The sequence below is a fragment of the Vulpes vulpes genome, chromosome X, assembly GCF_048418805.1.
Source record: "Vulpes vulpes isolate BD-2025 chromosome X, VulVul3, whole genome shotgun sequence".
Lineage (NCBI taxonomy): Eukaryota > Metazoa > Chordata > Mammalia > Carnivora > Canidae > Vulpes > Vulpes vulpes.
The window spans coordinates 114,148,130-114,166,142 of record NC_132796.1 but is presented as its reverse complement, the minus strand read 5'-3'; the positions used below and the strand labels follow the sequence as shown (position 1 = coordinate 114,166,142).

At 42.3% G+C, this 18,013-nt stretch overlaps 1 protein-coding gene across 4 annotated transcripts in view; it reads right to left on the bottom strand.

Annotated features, from left to right (window-relative positions):
• The window catches only part of AFF2 (ALF transcription elongation factor 2), a 466,427-nt gene that overhangs the window by 195,243 nt on the left and 253,171 nt on the right, over window positions 1-18,013 (bottom strand). The gene's annotated exons all lie outside the window — the stretch shown is intronic.

Sequence of the window (18,013 nt, the reverse complement as noted above, 5' to 3'; positions counted from 1 at the left end):
AACAAATTAATTTTAAGACTTCAACTTGTGTTCATCAGCTGATCACTCATTAAAAGAACTCTCCAATCTAGGAGCACTTGGCTGGCTCAGCCAGAAAAACATGTGACTCTTGACACCAGGTTGGTGAGTTTGAGCCCCACAGTGGGTATAGAGATTACTTAAAATAAAATTAAAAAAAAAAAAACAGCATTATATTAAAAAAGAAGTCTCCAATCTAAAATTAAGAGCTATCAATTTCAAAGTTGTAGAGTGTACACGATCTACAGAAGTAAAAATGTCAAGCCATTTCAGCAAGTATTTTTGAAATGGAAACAGACAGACACTATGCATTAGAACTTCAGTGGAAGCATTTAAAATGTGAACGGTTTGCTTTTTATTATCAGGGAGACCACAACGACAATTAGATGTCATTTTCAAAAAGAACACGCTGGCCCCAAAGCAAAGTGCCTCAATCATGTGAGATCTTCGCATTGAGTTAGAGGTTATTCCTAAATGGTAGTGAAAATATAATCTATACTTGGCTAAGTCAATACACTTGAAGCCAAAATATGTAGAAATGGGTCTGTTTGAAAAGGTGATTTTGAAAAATCTCATAATGGCTCCTAAACCTTCCTTTTTTAATCAAGATTTGGGAACGTATTGAGACAACCAGACATCAAGTGTGCTTGCGACCTTTTCGACTGTCAACCCAGACAGATTTTTATCTTATGCGAATCAACCCAGAGCCTGAAAGGTGCAGTGCCAGAGCATGAATCCATTTCACTAGACAGCCATTGAAATTATAATTCAAAGTTCAACTTACTTTCGCATTTTCTACCACAATACTTTTGGCAGCCCAAGGCAGAAAGTCGAAACCTGGTTTCCAATGGAGACCACTTCTAGTGGTTTCTAAATGTTGGCAGCAAGAATTCCGTCTTGTCAAAGAGATCAGCAGTCTCTGGCTTTCATTAATTTACTTTCAATGACTGCTGCTCACTCTGAGGAAGCCTTTCTTTACCTAAGGATGTTGACCTGCTGTTGGACCCCATCAGAAACAGACACGAAAAGATACTGATATATTAGGAGATTGGGAAATCCCCTCCAGTGGCCTTCACAGACTTCACAACTTCCATTAATTCTCACTGATGCCATGAGCACAAAAAACAAGATTTGTGGTGAAGACATATAGCTGGAATCTATAAAAGCTCCCAACTCAAGATAAATAAACTCACCGATATATATTATACTATAAAGTGTTATTTGATGATCTTTAGAATCAGTTTTAAGGGCATTCTTCATTCAAATGGATTATCATAAAGAAGAGGGACTTTTAAAATGTAAAGTAATATGCCAATTTAAACAATGCAATTACTAATACTTAGTGTGCATTCAGTTGGGTACCCAAAAGGTTCTGGGCTGAGGGCATACTGTAAAATTTATTGTGATCACCCTCATCTTGAAATTACCTGCCTCACACTTAGGTGTACCTATAAAAATACATTTCATCAATTTCTAAATGTTTCACCTTTGTCTTACAATCCGTGCTCCAGAAGCAGGCATAATACCTTATCAGGATGCTACTAGGTTTTTTGAGTGGCATCAAACACCTATTTTGTAATGATAACCTTTCCAATTAGCATTTTCAAAATTCTCAGTTTCTCTTCTCTATAAATGATAACCTAACCCCAAGTGAGATTTCCAAAATCCTTAATGTGACGATCTTAACCCCTTAATTCAAAACTCCAAGAAGAGGTCCCTGGTGGCATCATTTCGTGCTGCTGGTCTATAAACATAGATTGATAGAGTTCCCATGAAAGCTACAGGAATTCAGGAGCCAAGTTCATAGACTGCATCAAAGGCTCCCCTCTGGGACAAGAAGATACTTACCTCTGTTACAGGGCAAATAATGTTCTAACAAATTCCAAACCATCAACAAAAACAGGAAAACAATCACTTGTGGTCTAAAGAGAGACCTATGAAATGGCATACTGAAAACTTGAGAGAGGAAGAAGAGTGTCTTGAAGGTACACCACCTGTCCAATCATCAATCAGTGTCTGCGCTTTGAAGAGTACCTGCTATTGTCACCAGTAGACCACCCTGTTCCTCCAGCCAGGCTTCCCAAGTTCAACACTCAGGTCAGCACCTTGCTACTCTACTCTGCTCCCCCTTTGGCTTCCATTTCTCGACCATTTTCATCCAATTGAAGGAAATTCCTACAGATTCATGGGCAGTCCAAATAGGCCATGAAAACCGTCTTCCCATGAACAGTCACAGTCAATACTGATTTTAGAAATCATGGGTTTCTGGCGAAATGAGCTTACTGGTGCCAGGCTGAGGCTGGAATGAAGAAAGACACTTGCTCACCCAACACAACATATCCTTCCCCTTTTATTATTCCATTCAAGGAATGGGGAAGTAGCCAAATAGAGTTGGCAGGGGCAACCTTTTCATCTTTAGAAATTGGGTCCCTTGGAGTAAGATGGGTACTCTGAAAGAAGACCACCCGTGATGGCCATTACAGGTATTGGTGGAGGCCTCTGGCCCAAAGCATTCAAGTTTTGATCATGACCTACTAAATTTGCTGGAGGGCAGAGAGGAGAAGGACCAGGTAATAAGTGAAATAACTCTCTAGTGATATACGTGCCATCTGTCACCTGAGAATTTAGTTTTCAATGGAATGCTTTTAGTTGCTTGTCCAGTAATGGATACATTCATCTCACAATATACTCTTGCCAGAAAAAGGACTAGGTTTTATATACTCCAACCTTCCAACGTGTAGCCCATTTTAAAACTAAGAACCAATAAAGTGCAGAGAGGTAAAAGAGTTGGCTCAAGGTCACATGGCCAGGTAGAATGGAAGGACTGGGGCTAAACTCTGGTCCATCGGACTGAAAAGGTCAAGTTTTTGTCATCATATTATACAACCACTAACTTACATAATCCCCATGATGGAAGACTCATTACCTCAGATTCCATTTAATCCGATTCAAGTCACTTCAATTCAATTAAACAACTAATGCAGCTCTGCTCAAGCTTCTTCTGGAAGATCTAAATGATCTATTTACACAGTCTCCTCTGTATTCTGTTGGGAAGTGGTGGAGTGGAAGGAGGGCAGCAGGGGTGCAGCAGGCAGAGTAATGCCGGCCTTACTCCTGAAAACAGGATCTAAATGAGGCATCTCTTCAAAAAATTTAAATTTTAAATGGTGTGATGCCGTGGCAACTGCTTTTTCTTAAAGATTTTATTTATTTATTCATGAGAGACACACAGAGGGATAGAGAAGCAGAGACATAGGCAGAGGGAGAATCAGACTCCATGCAGGAAGCCCCATGTGGGACTCGATCCCAGGACTCCAGGATCACGCCCTGAGCCAAAGTCAGAAGCTCAACCACTGAGCCACCCAGGTGTCCCAGCGATTGTTAAGAGTGTGACAACAGACATGTGAGAAAGCCGTGTGCAGGCCACAAGACACCTAAAAGGGAGGCAGTGTCTGGCGCCTTTTTGATTTGCTCACACTTCAGTCAGGGGCACCACAGGCCCCACCCTCCCCCACCAGCACCACCAGAGACTGCATGATCAGAAAGTCAGAATCCAGCTCTGCCCGGAGCTATGGGGGAATGGTTTGGGCAACAGGCCAAAGGTCCTGCTTAGATTCTTTGGCTCTGTAGGTAGGGGTGTAGCGGTCATGGTCATTGCGTTGGCTTCCACAGCACCACGTTTGGTCTAAACACCTGAGGCAATCAAAGTAAAGAGACAAGAAACTGGGAAGTATTGAGAAGAGAAGGTTAGAGGAATAAACCCATTTTTGTAAATGACCCTTCAAATGCCTACATCATAGTGTGCTCATCGAGATGAAGTAAGCTCAGAGATAGGCCCACCCCCCTGTAAGTGTCCCACAAACATTTCTGTGAACAATAAGCATTTATATGACCACTTTAACACTAAACCTCTAACCAACCTATGGCCTGGCAGCAACATCCAGGCCTAGTCCATCTAGACTCTAGAGTGAACATTTAGCTGCCCCCAAGGCACACTGAATGCTATATGCAAACTACCCCGGCAATGACATCTTACATAATTATTTTCACAGGTAACTGCTTAACAGTATACTAAGCTAATGGTAAGGTGCAAAAACTACGCAAGCAAACTATGATGTCAACAAAACCTATAACATGGGTATAACTGTCCTCATTTTATGGATGGTGAAAGTGAGGTTCAGAGAGGTTAAATGATTTGCACAAGGTCACACAGTTAACATGTGATAAAGCCAAGATGGCAAACCATGTCTGTATGACAATGGTGAGGAAAAAAAGTTATATTACAAAAAAGTAAAGTACGTAGTAGCCCTTATTAAAGTTGTGTTAATTCTTTTCACTTTGTAAAACTCCTTTGCCATACCAATATAACAGAATGTAGTGAACATACAAGTTGCAGTTCAACAAGCCCAATTTTTTCCATTGTTTGGATGAGCATAAGATTATATATGCCCGGCTGTGTAGGATAAACAAGATATCATGATTATTTCTTTGCATTCACAACTACTATGGCCAATGCAATCTCTTCAAATTAATCTATACAAAGTAAATGTGTAAGCTTAATGGGCTATTTCAAAGGATCTCAAAGAGGAACAGATTAAAATGGCCATGAGAGGATTTGGTGGCATTTTTTACTTTGTATATAACAAATTCAACCAAACCAGAATGTAAGATTATGTAAAGCCTGTTGAATAGAGACAAGTCACTCAGATGTGAAAGTTTATCGAAAAGGAAAAATTTGAATTGACCTGTTATGGATTTCTGCATTTGAAACTTTAGTGTTTCTCTCTGCAGATGTGAAATATGGATGCAAGTGTATATGGAATAGATATATACTGACCCACAACTGAGAATCTAATGGCAAAATGGATCCTCTTTGAGTGAATTTCAAAGCCAAATTTTTCAAAGGCTGCATTTCTCACAAATTCCCTCTAATGGATACACTACTTGTTTGTTTATTCCATTTGGCTCTCATGAGAGAAAACCTACTCTTTCCTGTATTATCATGACTGGAAGCTTTCAAAGTGAAAAACTCTGTGGTCCAGTCAGGTTTGCAATGCTCCTTACACTTTGATCATGGTCTAGCTGACCCTCTGACAACCGGTTCCACTGTCTGGTCAATTCAACTTACCAAGAGACTTGTATTTCCAACTCCCTGTTTCCAGAGCCCAAGATTGTGTGATAAATACACTTCATAATTAGCCTGCCTGATTTTACCAACAATAGAGGGGAGTTTTTAAAATGTATGGTTTACCAAGGGAGGACGGGGGTAGCTAATGGAAGAACCTTGCAGCCGAGGTCAGAAGAGCCTCTTCCTTCTGGATCTCTCACCCATGAAATGAAGAAACTGGAAAGAACACATATCCCAGATTTTACAGAGCTCCCCAAAATAATACTGTGGCTGGTGATCAAATGAATTGGTTATACTGAAATCAAGAAGACTGGGAGCATCTTTTTATAATAACCTACAAGTAATGATTCCTTTTAGGAAGGCGAGTTATACTTTCATCCAGAGTGCTCGGTAAGGCTTGGACTCTCAGACCTTCTTCATTTTGTCAAGACAACATTGGATAGTTTCAAACTATGTCATCTGAACCAAATCTCACTATTTACTCTGATAGTTGGGGTCCATTTTTCATCAAGTGTTTGTCTTTGGTGAATCACCTCTGTTCTCCAGGCCAAAGACTCCTTGCTATGAAATGAAGGAGTCTGATTCTCTCCCTGGTCTATACTGTATAAGAGCCTCTATCTATATCCCCATGATCCCCAGGACCTCCTGGAGTGTTAAGGCTAAATAATCACTTTTGGTGATAACCAGTATATCCGTCCCAAATCAGAGGACGCAGATCCCACTGGGACAGTGGTTCAATCAGCAAGTGGCTAAACTGGTAGGATAGAAAACTCAAATCCATCGTCATTTCCCAGCATCAAGCTGCCACTCATTTCTGGGGTTTAGATAAAGACTGCAGGACTAGATTCTTCCTTGGCTGAGATAGGGCGTGGGTGCATTATTTTAGAAAGCTGACCGACCACATGCCTGTAAAGGCAACATGTTCTTAGGACACACTCTAAAGCAATTTAAAACCAAATTTCATTCCAAGAGATGACAGACAATAATCTTCTTCAGTAGTTCTGGTGGGAAATATACCATCCCAGCTCTTAAATTCATCAAGAAATTAATGCCTTTCAGGGGTATCATTTCTCCCTAGAACACATCCAAGTGGGCGTCATTTAGTTCAGCCTCTTTAGTAAATATGCAGTAAGTTGTATCCATGAGCACAATAATCCAGGCAAACGTGCCTGTGCCATACAAGCAGGGCTTGCAAATGATGCTCCTAAATTGTGTTAGTGCGTTAACAACAACAACAACAAACAAACCAGAGTACACATAACAGCTTCAAACCTGAAGCCGACAGGAATCAGTTTTTAAAAACTAGGTGAGCTGTTGGCTCCGAGAGGCCCTGCCAGGCTCTCTGCCTTCACCGCACTAGCCCCCAGACTGCAGAATGGGAGGGTGAGGGATGGGAGTTCCTGGGAGCAGTGCGGCAGCCAAACAAAGAGGGCCTCATTACCATGCAAGGCACAACAGCCTTCAGATGTGATGAGAAACGTGACTGCATGACAAACCGGGCCTGGGGACATTTCAAAATCTGACCACCCAAGCATGCAGAAGAGGGTGGTGCGATTGGGGGCAGGACAGTGGGAAGGTGGGTCGGCTCTGCACAGTGAACGCTGGTAAAGGCCCCAGATAGAAACAGCCGGGGCCCCTTGGACCTGCAATCACACAGATTCTATATGAATAGGGAGCCACACAGACACAGTTCTCGATATGTGGCTTTGTGGAACTGCTGGAAACCGAAAACCTAATGGAAGTACATGCTTCATTTTTATGGCATTAGGCCGTTTAGTATGCATTTTACACACAATTCTATACCGCTCTGGAGTGAGTGTGAAACCAATCGCCGCCTGTGGATAATTCCAACGAAAGATAAACAATCACTGAAGTCCCTCTCCCCGCCCCAGATGATTTTTTCCATGAGGTCTAAACCAGTCAGAATGTGCTGCCAGAGGCACTGAAGCTGTGCTTGGTGGGGAGAGATACATCAAGTCTCAGATACCACAAATGATGATTTAGCCATCCGCTAAGAAGGCTCACATTAGAACCTGGAAGCTGAAACTGAACAAAGTACCCTTAACTAAAATATGGACTTTCTTCAACCACCAAATGTGCCACTCTATCTTGAAAGGTGTCTGCTACAGTTCTAGAAGGACAAGATGAATGGAGAAAGAGAGTTTGCAAATTCCTCTGCTCGGATCAATACAATTCCCCAGCTCTGGAGTCTCTTTATTGATGACAATCTCTTTCATTGTAGTGATTAGAGATTCAGCATCTTTTAATCACTTTCAACATGACAACTACACGTATCTATATCTCTGTGATTTATAGCAATTGACACAGTGTTAAAAATCGGTGATTATGAGGTTGGCTTTTTGGTGTTACTGATTTTCCGATCTATTTCAACCAAATTGCAAATAACGCACATTAAGCCACTGTTGCAATGTTGACACTAGCAGGCAAAAGGAAATCTGAGTTTGATTTTGACACTCCAATGCTAATGAACTGAAACTATAATGAAGAACAACGTCGATGTGAACTTTCAATTTTCCTAGTCTCATAACAAGTGCCTTTCTTCTGTTTCCTAACTACTGGACATTGTGGCCAATCATCTATAATACGTTGTTGTTATTGGGAGGTTTGGGGTTTTTTACATGATGACACATATTTTGGAAATGTAGTAGACACATTTCAGTTTGGAGTGATAATGAAACAGCTTTGCCTATCCACAAAATAAATATCACATCTCAAAGAGGCAGCTTGGACTGCTCCCCCCACCCCCGTCACCACATACACATATACACACACAGATACATATTGATTGTTATTCAAAAAACTGATTCAGAAAGTTGACTAACTTTTCACACCATTCCATACTTTTTTTTTTACACCATTCCATACTGATGCACAAGTTCCCTTCCATTACATAGGACTGGGTATAAAATCATGAAATGTAATCATAGAGAGACCACCTTAATAAAGAAGTTAAAAACCTAATTCTGGCTAAAAATTGTGACCAGACACCTAGGTTCTTAATTAATTAATTAATTCAGTAAACATTTGTGACTAATAACCACCCTTTACTGAAGCGTCTATTATGTGCAGGTGCTTGGCACATATATAAACTGTAATGTTCATAATGTCCATGAGGTAGGAACCAGTGCCTCACATTTAGACAGGGAGCAGGGTAGGACTGGCTAAATGGCCCATGGATAAAGAGAACTGAGATGAGAACCTAGGCCTGTTGGTCTCTACCACATCAGGCCCATTGCTTCTTCTACTGTAGTCCAGGCACGACACTAGACAATGCTCCAAAGACATGTAAAACACAGGCCCAACCATTAATGCTCATTGCTATGGTTTAAATTGTGTCCCCCCAAAATTCACATTAAGGTCATAACCCCTAGTACCTCGGAATCTGTCCTCATTCAGTGATAGGGTTTTTTCATACGTAATTAAGTTAAAATGAGATCAATTATGGTGGGCCCCGCTCCAATATGCCTGATGCCCTCACACAGGCACACCTCGGGGATACTGCAGCTCACAATAAAGTAACTATCACAGAAAAGTGACTCGAGTGACTTTTTTTGGTTTCCCAGTGCACATAAAAGTTATGTTTACACTATACTATAGTCTATAAAGTGTACAATAGCATTATATCCAAAATAACAATGTACATACCTTAAATAAGAACTCTGTATTGCTAGAAAATGCTAGGCATCATTTGGACTTTGAGTGAGTTGTAATCACTGATCACAGATCACCACAACAGATACAATACTAATGAAAAAGCTTGAAATATTCCCAAAATTACCAAAATGTGACACAGAGACATAAAGTGAGTGAATACAGTTGGAAAAGTGGCACCGATAGACTTGCTCAATAGTGTTGTCACTCACCTTCATCTTGCAAAAAGTACCAACAACACAGTATCCGCAAAGCACAATAAAGAAAAGACATGCAGATGGGGAAGAGACTGTGAAGACATGGGGATAAGACAGTCATGTCCAAGCCTGGAACAGTTCTCACAGCCCTAGGAAGAAATCAATCCTGCCAACACCTTGATCTCAGATTATGAGACTGTACATTCCTATTGTTTAAACCACTTTGTGGTACTTTGTTCCTGTGGCCTTAGCAAATTAACATAGTCAATTGGCCTAGTTGGTGGGAAAAAACAAACGTAGGCATGCCTATGCAACAAGGCAGACTATACAAAACGATGAAAGGTGGGGTGCCTGGGTGGCTCAGTCGGGAGACTCTTGATTTTGGCTTAGGTTGTGATCTTGGGGTCGTGGCACCCAGCTCCAAGTCGGGATCTGCGCCCAGCATAAAAGCCTCCTTGGGATTCTCTCTGTCCCTCCCCTTCTGCTCTTCCCCCTTCACCCCACTCTCTCCCTCACTAAAAAAAAAAAAAAAAAAAAAAAAAAAAAAAAAAAAAAAAACCGACAAAAGGAAGGTAGGAACACTGTTCAATGGCAGGGGCAACAGTGTTAATTGCTGGGGTGGGGGGAGGAGAAGGCAACAGCCCTGCCAGAATAATTCCCCACATTTATAGATTAAAGTGACAACAATAGAAATAAGAACTGCAATAACAGTAATGATTAATAATGATACAAATTATAGTCACATTTACTAAGTACTTAATAGGTGCTAGGCACTGCGCTAAATGTCCCACAAGGATTATCTCATTTAATCCGCACAGCAATCCTGGGAGGTGAGTGCGAGCATTATCCCCATGTTCCACTGGGCACCTGCCAGACACAAACTTGGGTATGAAGTTACTCAATTCTGTTCCCCATGCAGCAGGGATGCAGAGTGCCTCTTCTTCCAGACAAAGCCCACGCTCAGGTGGGTTTCCTTACCCCTATCCTCAATGATCCCCTAAAAAGCTTCTCCTGTATTGCCCACAGACTGATTCATCTTATATGTAGTCTGTTTCCTTTTTGGCACTGGGCTTCCAAGCCAGTGCTAATTAATTTCTTACAGCTGGCCTTCCTTCCTTAAAGCAGGGAGGGTATGTAAAGATTCTCCTAAGAGAGCCAGTTCCCCAGAGCCTGGCTTCCAGAGCACAAAATCAAAAGTAAGTAGACATGGAGTGCTAAAGGGCCCCAGGTGCAATGTGCAGACCCAGGAGTCCCACACTCTGTGTCCAAGTGAGTCTATGGGTCTACACTGATCCACCCCCTAACTCATGATCCCCTCCCTCCCTCCCAAGCACAAAAGCTCCAGAGCAACAAATGCGTACTTGGCGGTGAATACTCATTTTTTAACTTACCAACTGTTATTAAAGTAACAGATGGTCATGACAATAACAGAAACCTATAGCTAATGCTGACCGTATCTTTCCAAACAAAAAAGTAGAATTTATCATCTCACAGGTGTGTGTGTGTGGTGTGTGTGTGTGTGCATGAGAGAGACAGAGAGAGACAGAGAGATACAGAGAAAGACAGAGAGAAAGAGGCTTGAGTATATTTGCATTGTAATTCTTACCAACTTCATTCAGTTACCATATACTCCAAAGCTGAGGTCCATCATATAATGTATTTAAGGCAATCAAAGCTCTTCTATGAACTGGGTACCTTGTTTGGTGCTAAGACACAAAGCATTTGTGGAATGGGTTCTTAACCTGGGATCCATGAAGGGGCTTAAGGGGATCTGAAATTGTGTGCAAAATTTTGCGTGCATGCCTATGTGCATTTTCTGGCAAGGGAAATAATTTCAATCAAACTTTCAAAATACACTGTGATCCATCAAAGGTTAAAAGACTTCTGGCTTAGGGGGATGCTTGGGCAGAGTATTTGAAATTCGGGGGTTCTTGAAACATTGAGGACATATCAATAGTGTATGTTCTGCAGCATGAGTATGTACCCAGCTCCTGACCAACAGACACAGAAACCCTTGGTATTCACCAGGCTTGTCTGATGGCTGAGGAGTGGGGGTGGGGGGGACTCTCCCCAGTGCCTTACATCAAGGCTGAAGGGGCTGAAGAGATGAGTGAGAAGGGGAAGTGTGAACACAGCAGCAGTCCCTATTTTGGTCCTACAAACATAAAGCATCATAATGTCCTAGACATCACCTAAATCTCACCTCCCAGGCTGCATCTTACCCTGAAAGTGACATAAATATCCAGACGCCGGGTTTCGATACATGAGATTCCTGAAACCATATGGGTGACTGGGAAAGAAAATAAGAAAACCGCCAACTAAAGGCTAATCTCACCAGACAAGGGAACCATCAGTGAAAAGATGAGTCGGGCCAGCTCCACAAACTAAGTTGTGTGTGACTGTGTGACTCTGTGACTGTGTGTGACCATGTAACTGTATGGGAGCATGCACCCCTTGCTCTCTCTGCTAATGCAGGGAGGGAGACAGGGGTGCGGGGGGCACAGGGGGCACAAGAGAAGCAAAAGCATCAACAGCTGAATTCAGTCAAAGACCTAATTGTTTCCCAAATGTATATGCTGTGGCTCCCAAGTGAAAGCTGCGCCAGATCAACCCCCACTGATGGCCTGTGGCTTTGTGTGTGTCACCCACTTATGTCTGTCTCTGAGAGGGACAGCCCCTGCATGGAGACAGTGGGCTGTTCGGGAGGCGCTCCTGCATGTATAATTAGTCACGGTGCACCTGTACCTAACTGCATTAACAATTAACACAATTACACACACAATTGTGGGATTGCCCCCACTATTTGAATAATTAGTGAGCTAACAACATGATTTGCAGGTGCAATTGAGCAATTATGTACAGTTCCAAAGTGGAATATGCATATTTAGAGGCTTGGATGAGGCCCATTACTAAATCTTGTTCCAAATGGTCAAATTAATTTTATTATTAGAAGGAATGGTACTCAGTGAGAGCGATCTAATCCTTAAAGCACTCCAGCATTAGGTGCCAGGGACTGGCTCATCTCACCAAGGTATTTAGCTCGGGGGTTCAGCAAACCCAACTTGTTCCTCAATTTCTTTTAAAATGCTGCCTCCAATTCACGTGCTTCCTGCAGTTTTTCCTGGCAGAGCTCCCTCTCTCGTAAGTCTTGGGTCTGAGGCCCACAAAGTGGGTGGCAGTGACGGGGTGCTACCCATAGCCAGGCCCCAGGGGTAGGGCAGAACTGGGAGTGACAATGCTGTCAGATGTAGACAGCGATGCCTGGCACACCTTGCTAGTTCTCTGAAATTAAGTAAGTTTTCTTCAATCCACTCTGTACTCTTGTCACTCCCAGGCTAAGTGAGTGTCTCTTCTGCCACTGAAAAGAACATTCTTTAAAGGCTCAAGTTTCAGATGTGCACAATGGCAAAACCAATTTGGGCTGTAAGGCATTCACTCTCATTACCACAGAATGCCGAGGAAGGGAGGCAAAGGCGAGATTGTGCTGGAAGTCCAGGAGGAGCGCCCACACTCAGTTTACAAGGCACCCAGGGCTTGACTCGTCTGTGATCTTGCAGACCCCATTAGAAAAAGCGGGAAGTCTGTCCAATCTGTATATATAGTTCAGCAGCTCTGCCCCGTGTCTTAGCTATCTACAAAGAAACCAAAGAAAAAAACACCTGTGGGTCTAATTTGAATTCCTGTAGATCTCCCAGGGACCAAGGCAATCCTTCCTTCTAGAGAGACAAGTCACAAGTCACACCCCAGGACTGTTCTTACATTCTAGAATGAACTCCAGCCATGCTGTGGCACCAACTGTGTCACCTATGGGTGATGTGTGATACACGTCGCTGAAGAGCAGAGGTAAAAGCAAACAGGAGGCGTGACCTAGAGACCATGCAGCAAGGTGACTGCTAACGTGTCACCTGTTCCTGCTCTTCATCCTCTAAGCATCACGCACCCCCGAGAGGGTTTGGGATGATATTCTAATTGTCTCTATATTTTCTTTTTTAAAAAAATATTTTATGTATTTATTCATGAGAGACACAGAGAGAGAGGCAGAGACACAGGCAGAGGGAGAAGCAGGCGCCCTGCTGGGAGCCCAATGCGGGACTCGATCCCAGGACCCCGGGAAACCCCCCCCCTTGCCAAAAGCATATGCTTAACCACTGAGGCAGGTGCCCTGCCTCTATGTTTTCTGAATGTCAACTGCTTTTTTCTTATACCACTGAGGGGAAAAATGTCAATAACTCTAACTGGTAAGATTTGAATAGGTAAGCAAGCCTACAGATCAAAGATGGAAAACCATTCCCCGCCCCAACGTTATTTACTCCTTAACATGGTGAATCAGAAATGGAACGCTGGAACAAGGATCACGTGTAAAGATTCTGGTATGCGTGAACGTATCAATCCTCTTTTCCTCATTTGTACTTGCCTAATTTTTACAGATTGGGAAAATGAGATGAGACAAAAGATAAATGCCATGTGCTAAGTTCTTTCCAACAAGACTCCAAGAAAATTATTATTTTGGAATATTGCATTTTTCAGCCACCTCAATGCCATATTTTTTTTACTGTTCAGCTGTATGAAAAATTACCTAACTTGTTGAAATAGATTTCTTGACCCACGTATAGCTACATTAAATGGTGTAATTTAATGCAATCTAACTAAATTAGTACCAATTAGACAGGCTAAATTAAAGGGCATGTCACTAATAAATTTTATGCTAAACATATTACTGATAATAAGCTCACTAAAATGCATAATGAAATAAAATATTCTTTTTAGCCTAGTGTAGTCTAAATAATATCCCAAAGTCCTCAGTGTGAAACATACCAAGGAAAACCTATACTCCCTTATAGAGAAACAGCAAAACAACAACCTGCCTGTATTAACTGTGACTTGTTTTTATGTTTATCATCCTGATTTCTTAATATTTCCAACGAGTGCCTGGGTGGCTCAGCTGCTTAAGTATTCGACTCTCAATTTTGGCTCAGGTCATGATCTCACAGGGTCATGAGATCAAGCCCTGTGGCAGACTCCACACTTGGCAGGAAGTCTACTCCAGGATTCTCTCTCCCTCTCCTTCTTCCTCTGCCCCACCCCTCCCGCATAAATAAATAAATAAATAAATAAATAAATAAATAAATAAACTTTAATAATATCTCCAAAACATTTCTCCTTAGGGGGACTCAGTTTCATAACCTTTATTTTTTTTTTTTTTAGTTTCATAACCTTTAAAGGTGATCTCCAAATCTGTTCTGGTGCAGATAGAAGGTATAGTTTGCAGATGCTATTAGAAAGAACACAAGCTTTGGGTATCCAGCTACCTGGACTTCAAAGAACTGAGTCTGTCTCAGTTCTTCCACTTACTGGCTGAATAACCTTTGTGGGAGACCAAAAAAATTATAGTTTTGAAAAAGACAAGTCCTGGAATGCCTGGGTGGCTCAGTGGTTAAGCAACTGCCTTTGGCTCAGGGCATGATCCTTGAGTCCTGGGATCGAGTTCTGCATCGGGCCCCCTGCATGGAGCCTACTTCTCCCTCTGACTGTGTCTCTGCCTCTTTCTCTCTGTGTCTCTCATGAATAAATAAATAAAATCTTAAAAAAAAAGTAAAGGTAAGTCCATGTCCAATCCCTAGAATCTGCGAATATTAGCTTCTATGACAAAAGATGTGATTACATTAAGGAGGAATTTATCCTGGATCATCTGGGTGGGCCCTAAATACAATCACATGTATCCTTATATAAAGGAAGAGTTTTGAGATAGACACAGAACAGGAGAGGACATAGAAACACGCAGAGAATCTGATGTGAAGACAGAAACAGAGACTGGAACAGCCACTGGCAGTTCTTAGTATATGAAAAAGCTGAGAAAGGCAAGGAAGGATTCTCTCTCAGGGCCTCCAAAGGTCCTGCATACACTTTCAATTTGGACTTCTAGCCTCTACAACTGTTGTAGAATACACTTCTGTTGTTGCAAGCCACTCAAGTTGCATTAACTTACTATAGTAGCCAGAAGAAACTAATACAACCCTGGACCTCACTTTGCTTGGCTGTAACATGAACCCAGTGAAGTCTACCTCACAGATTGAATGTGATCAACTTGCAGATAAGTACAATTAACCCTTGGACAGCATAGGGTTGAACTGAATGAGTCTGCCCAAACAGTCAACACGTATTTTGTATGTTACGTGTACTATATACTATATTCTTACAATAAAGTAAGCTAAAGAAAAGAAAATCACAGGGGAGATAAAATATTTGTCAAAGAAAGTCCACATATATCTGATCAGTAAGGCTTCTGGTCAATAATAGGCTATTAGTTAGGTTCTGGCGGAGTCAAAAGTTACATGCAGATTTTCTTTTTTTTTTTAAAGGTTTATTTATTTATTTATTTATTTATTTATTTATTTATTTATTTATTTATGATAGTCACAGAGAGAGAGAGAGAGAGAGAGAGAGAGAGAGGCAGAGACACAGGCAGAGGGAGAAGCAGGCTCCATGCACCGGGAGCCCAATGTGAGATTTGATCCTGAGTCTCCAGGATCGCGCCTTGGGCCAAAGGCAGGCGCTAAACCGCTGCGCCACCCAGGGATCCCCAGATTTTCAACTGTGTAGGGATTCGGCACCCTTAAGCCCCCATATTAGTGCTACTGAGGAAGGCAAAGTGTGTGCTAGCACTGATATCAACCATATGTAAATGAATGAAGAGGGCTACACTATGCCTTAGAGCTTTTCACTAAGGGCGGATCCATTTGCATGAATAATCATTCAAAATAAGGATGTGTTGATTGTGCATAATTACAATGAATCAGGCAAAAGAGCTGAACTACTCAATCCATAAAAATTACTCGGCAGGTTCCAGTCCAATAAAGTCCAACTCGCTCTTTCTGATCACGCAAAAGGCTCCCAAAGTTCATTACATGATGAACATGTACTGATTTTTTTTTCTGCTGCTTGGCCCATGAATAAGGAACAGCCTCGGGCAATTTTTCTGCAGAGAGTGGCCTCTCCAGCTAGTTGTGAACTTCACACCTAACCTACTGGTCTTGAGGCCAAAGAAATGAATATGCAAAACCAATATGCTCCCATAAATAGGAAGGAGAAGGAAGGGGGGTGGATTCTAAAATTGCACCAGTTGCTCTTGGGCTGATTTTTTTAAAGGTTTTATTTACTTAGTCATGAGAGACAGAGAGAGAGAGAGAGAGAGGCAGAGACACAGGTAGACACAGGTCTCGATCCCAGGACTCCAGGATTACACCCCGGGCCGAAGGCAGGAGTTAAACCGCTGAGCCACCCAGGGATCCCCTGATTTTTGTAAGTGGCCATCAGGATTGTGACAGTAATAGCCAACTCTATAGAAGAGAGATATAAATGTGGCAGGATACACAAGAAAGGCTGATGAATGAGGGAGAAATATGGGATATGAAGTCAGCGGAGTGGGAAGGAAGAGGGAAAAGGAGGCAAAGAGAGAAGATGGTTAAAGAGCTTGTCATTAAGCACAGAAAAATGGTCTGGGTCAACAGGGTGTTGGGCACATGTCTCCAGACTCTTGTTTTCTTCCATGTCAATGTGTGCTCACATATGGTGAAGAGGATGTCCACCTCCTGCTAAAAAGATAATTATCAGAGCTAAAGTAAGTGCTCAGTTGTGGATGATGATTATATATAAGGTTTTTGGTATGTCTCCTCCTTCTTCTCCTAAATAGCTTTTGAAACACTTTTAAACATTATCTGAATTGCCTTTGCCAATATTCATTTTAATTTTTTGGCTGCCTTGATTTATTTTGGGGGCGAGCTGGGTCATAAACCAATAATAGCGAGTGAGTTAAAAAATGATAGGATAGCGGATCCCTGGGTGGCGCAGCGGTTTGGCGCCTGCCTTTGGCCCAGGGCGCGATCCTGGAGACCCGGGATCAAATCCCACGTCGGGCTCCCGGTGCATGGAGCCTGCTTCTCCCTCAGCCTGTGTCTCTGCCTCTCTCTCTCTCTCTGTGTGACTATCATAAATAAAAAAATAAAAAAAAAAATGATAGGATATAGGGTGGCCGGGGTCGCTCAGCGGTTTAGTGCTGCCTTCAGCCCAGGGCCTGATCCTGGAGAGCCGGGATCGAGTCCCATGTCAGGCTCCCTGCATGGAGCCTGCTTCTCCCTCTGCCTGTGTCTCTGCCTCTCTCTCATTGTGTCTCTCATGAATAAATAAATAAATAAAATCTTTAAAAAAATGATAGGATAGAGACAGCCATACCGACTTGCCATTTCTGACCAGTAAGTGCTGCTCATTGTATCTGCAACAACTGAAGATGAGCCCTACATCTTCATGCGAAGAGGAAACTCTTGGAAATGGAGGGTTTCTTTCAAAAGCTCAAGACTGCCTACATGAAATAACTGATTGGAGCCTGGTAGTCACACACCTCCTATATTTTAAGTCATTGCAAAATGAATGACTTCTCACTCTGATATTCTGGGAGAGGCCTACTTTTCTGTACATTTGAGGGCCTTTCTTACTTGTTTTCTCTATATTTCTAATATTGAGGGACTCTGCAGAGCCAACACACTTCTCGAGATGGTTTCCATCCAGGACAAAAAGAGAAGTTACTGTCTGTCTTATTTTCTCCCCATAAACTCTTCCTGCTTTAAGGGCTCCTGAAGTGAAAGCTAATTTCACCAAACCTTTGACAATGTTTTTTCCAATAGCAGCTTTACATCTCTATAGCATACGCATCATTTGCATGTCATTCTGATTAATTCTCTCTCCAATTTTGCATATTTCCAGGATGAATCTCATTTACTACTCAGGAGGCTGCCCTCTTCACAAGTGCTTGTAAAATTGCCCTGGCCTTCAATTTGGTTATGAGAGGCTGGTTAATAAGAGCTAGAAACAGCCCTTCATTGGGAGGGGGGTACTATCTCCTCTTAAAGATTTGGGGGGGAGGGATCCCTGGGTGGCGCAGCGGTTTGGCGCCTGCCTTTGGCCCAGGGCGCGATCCTGGAGACCCGGGATCGAATCCCACATC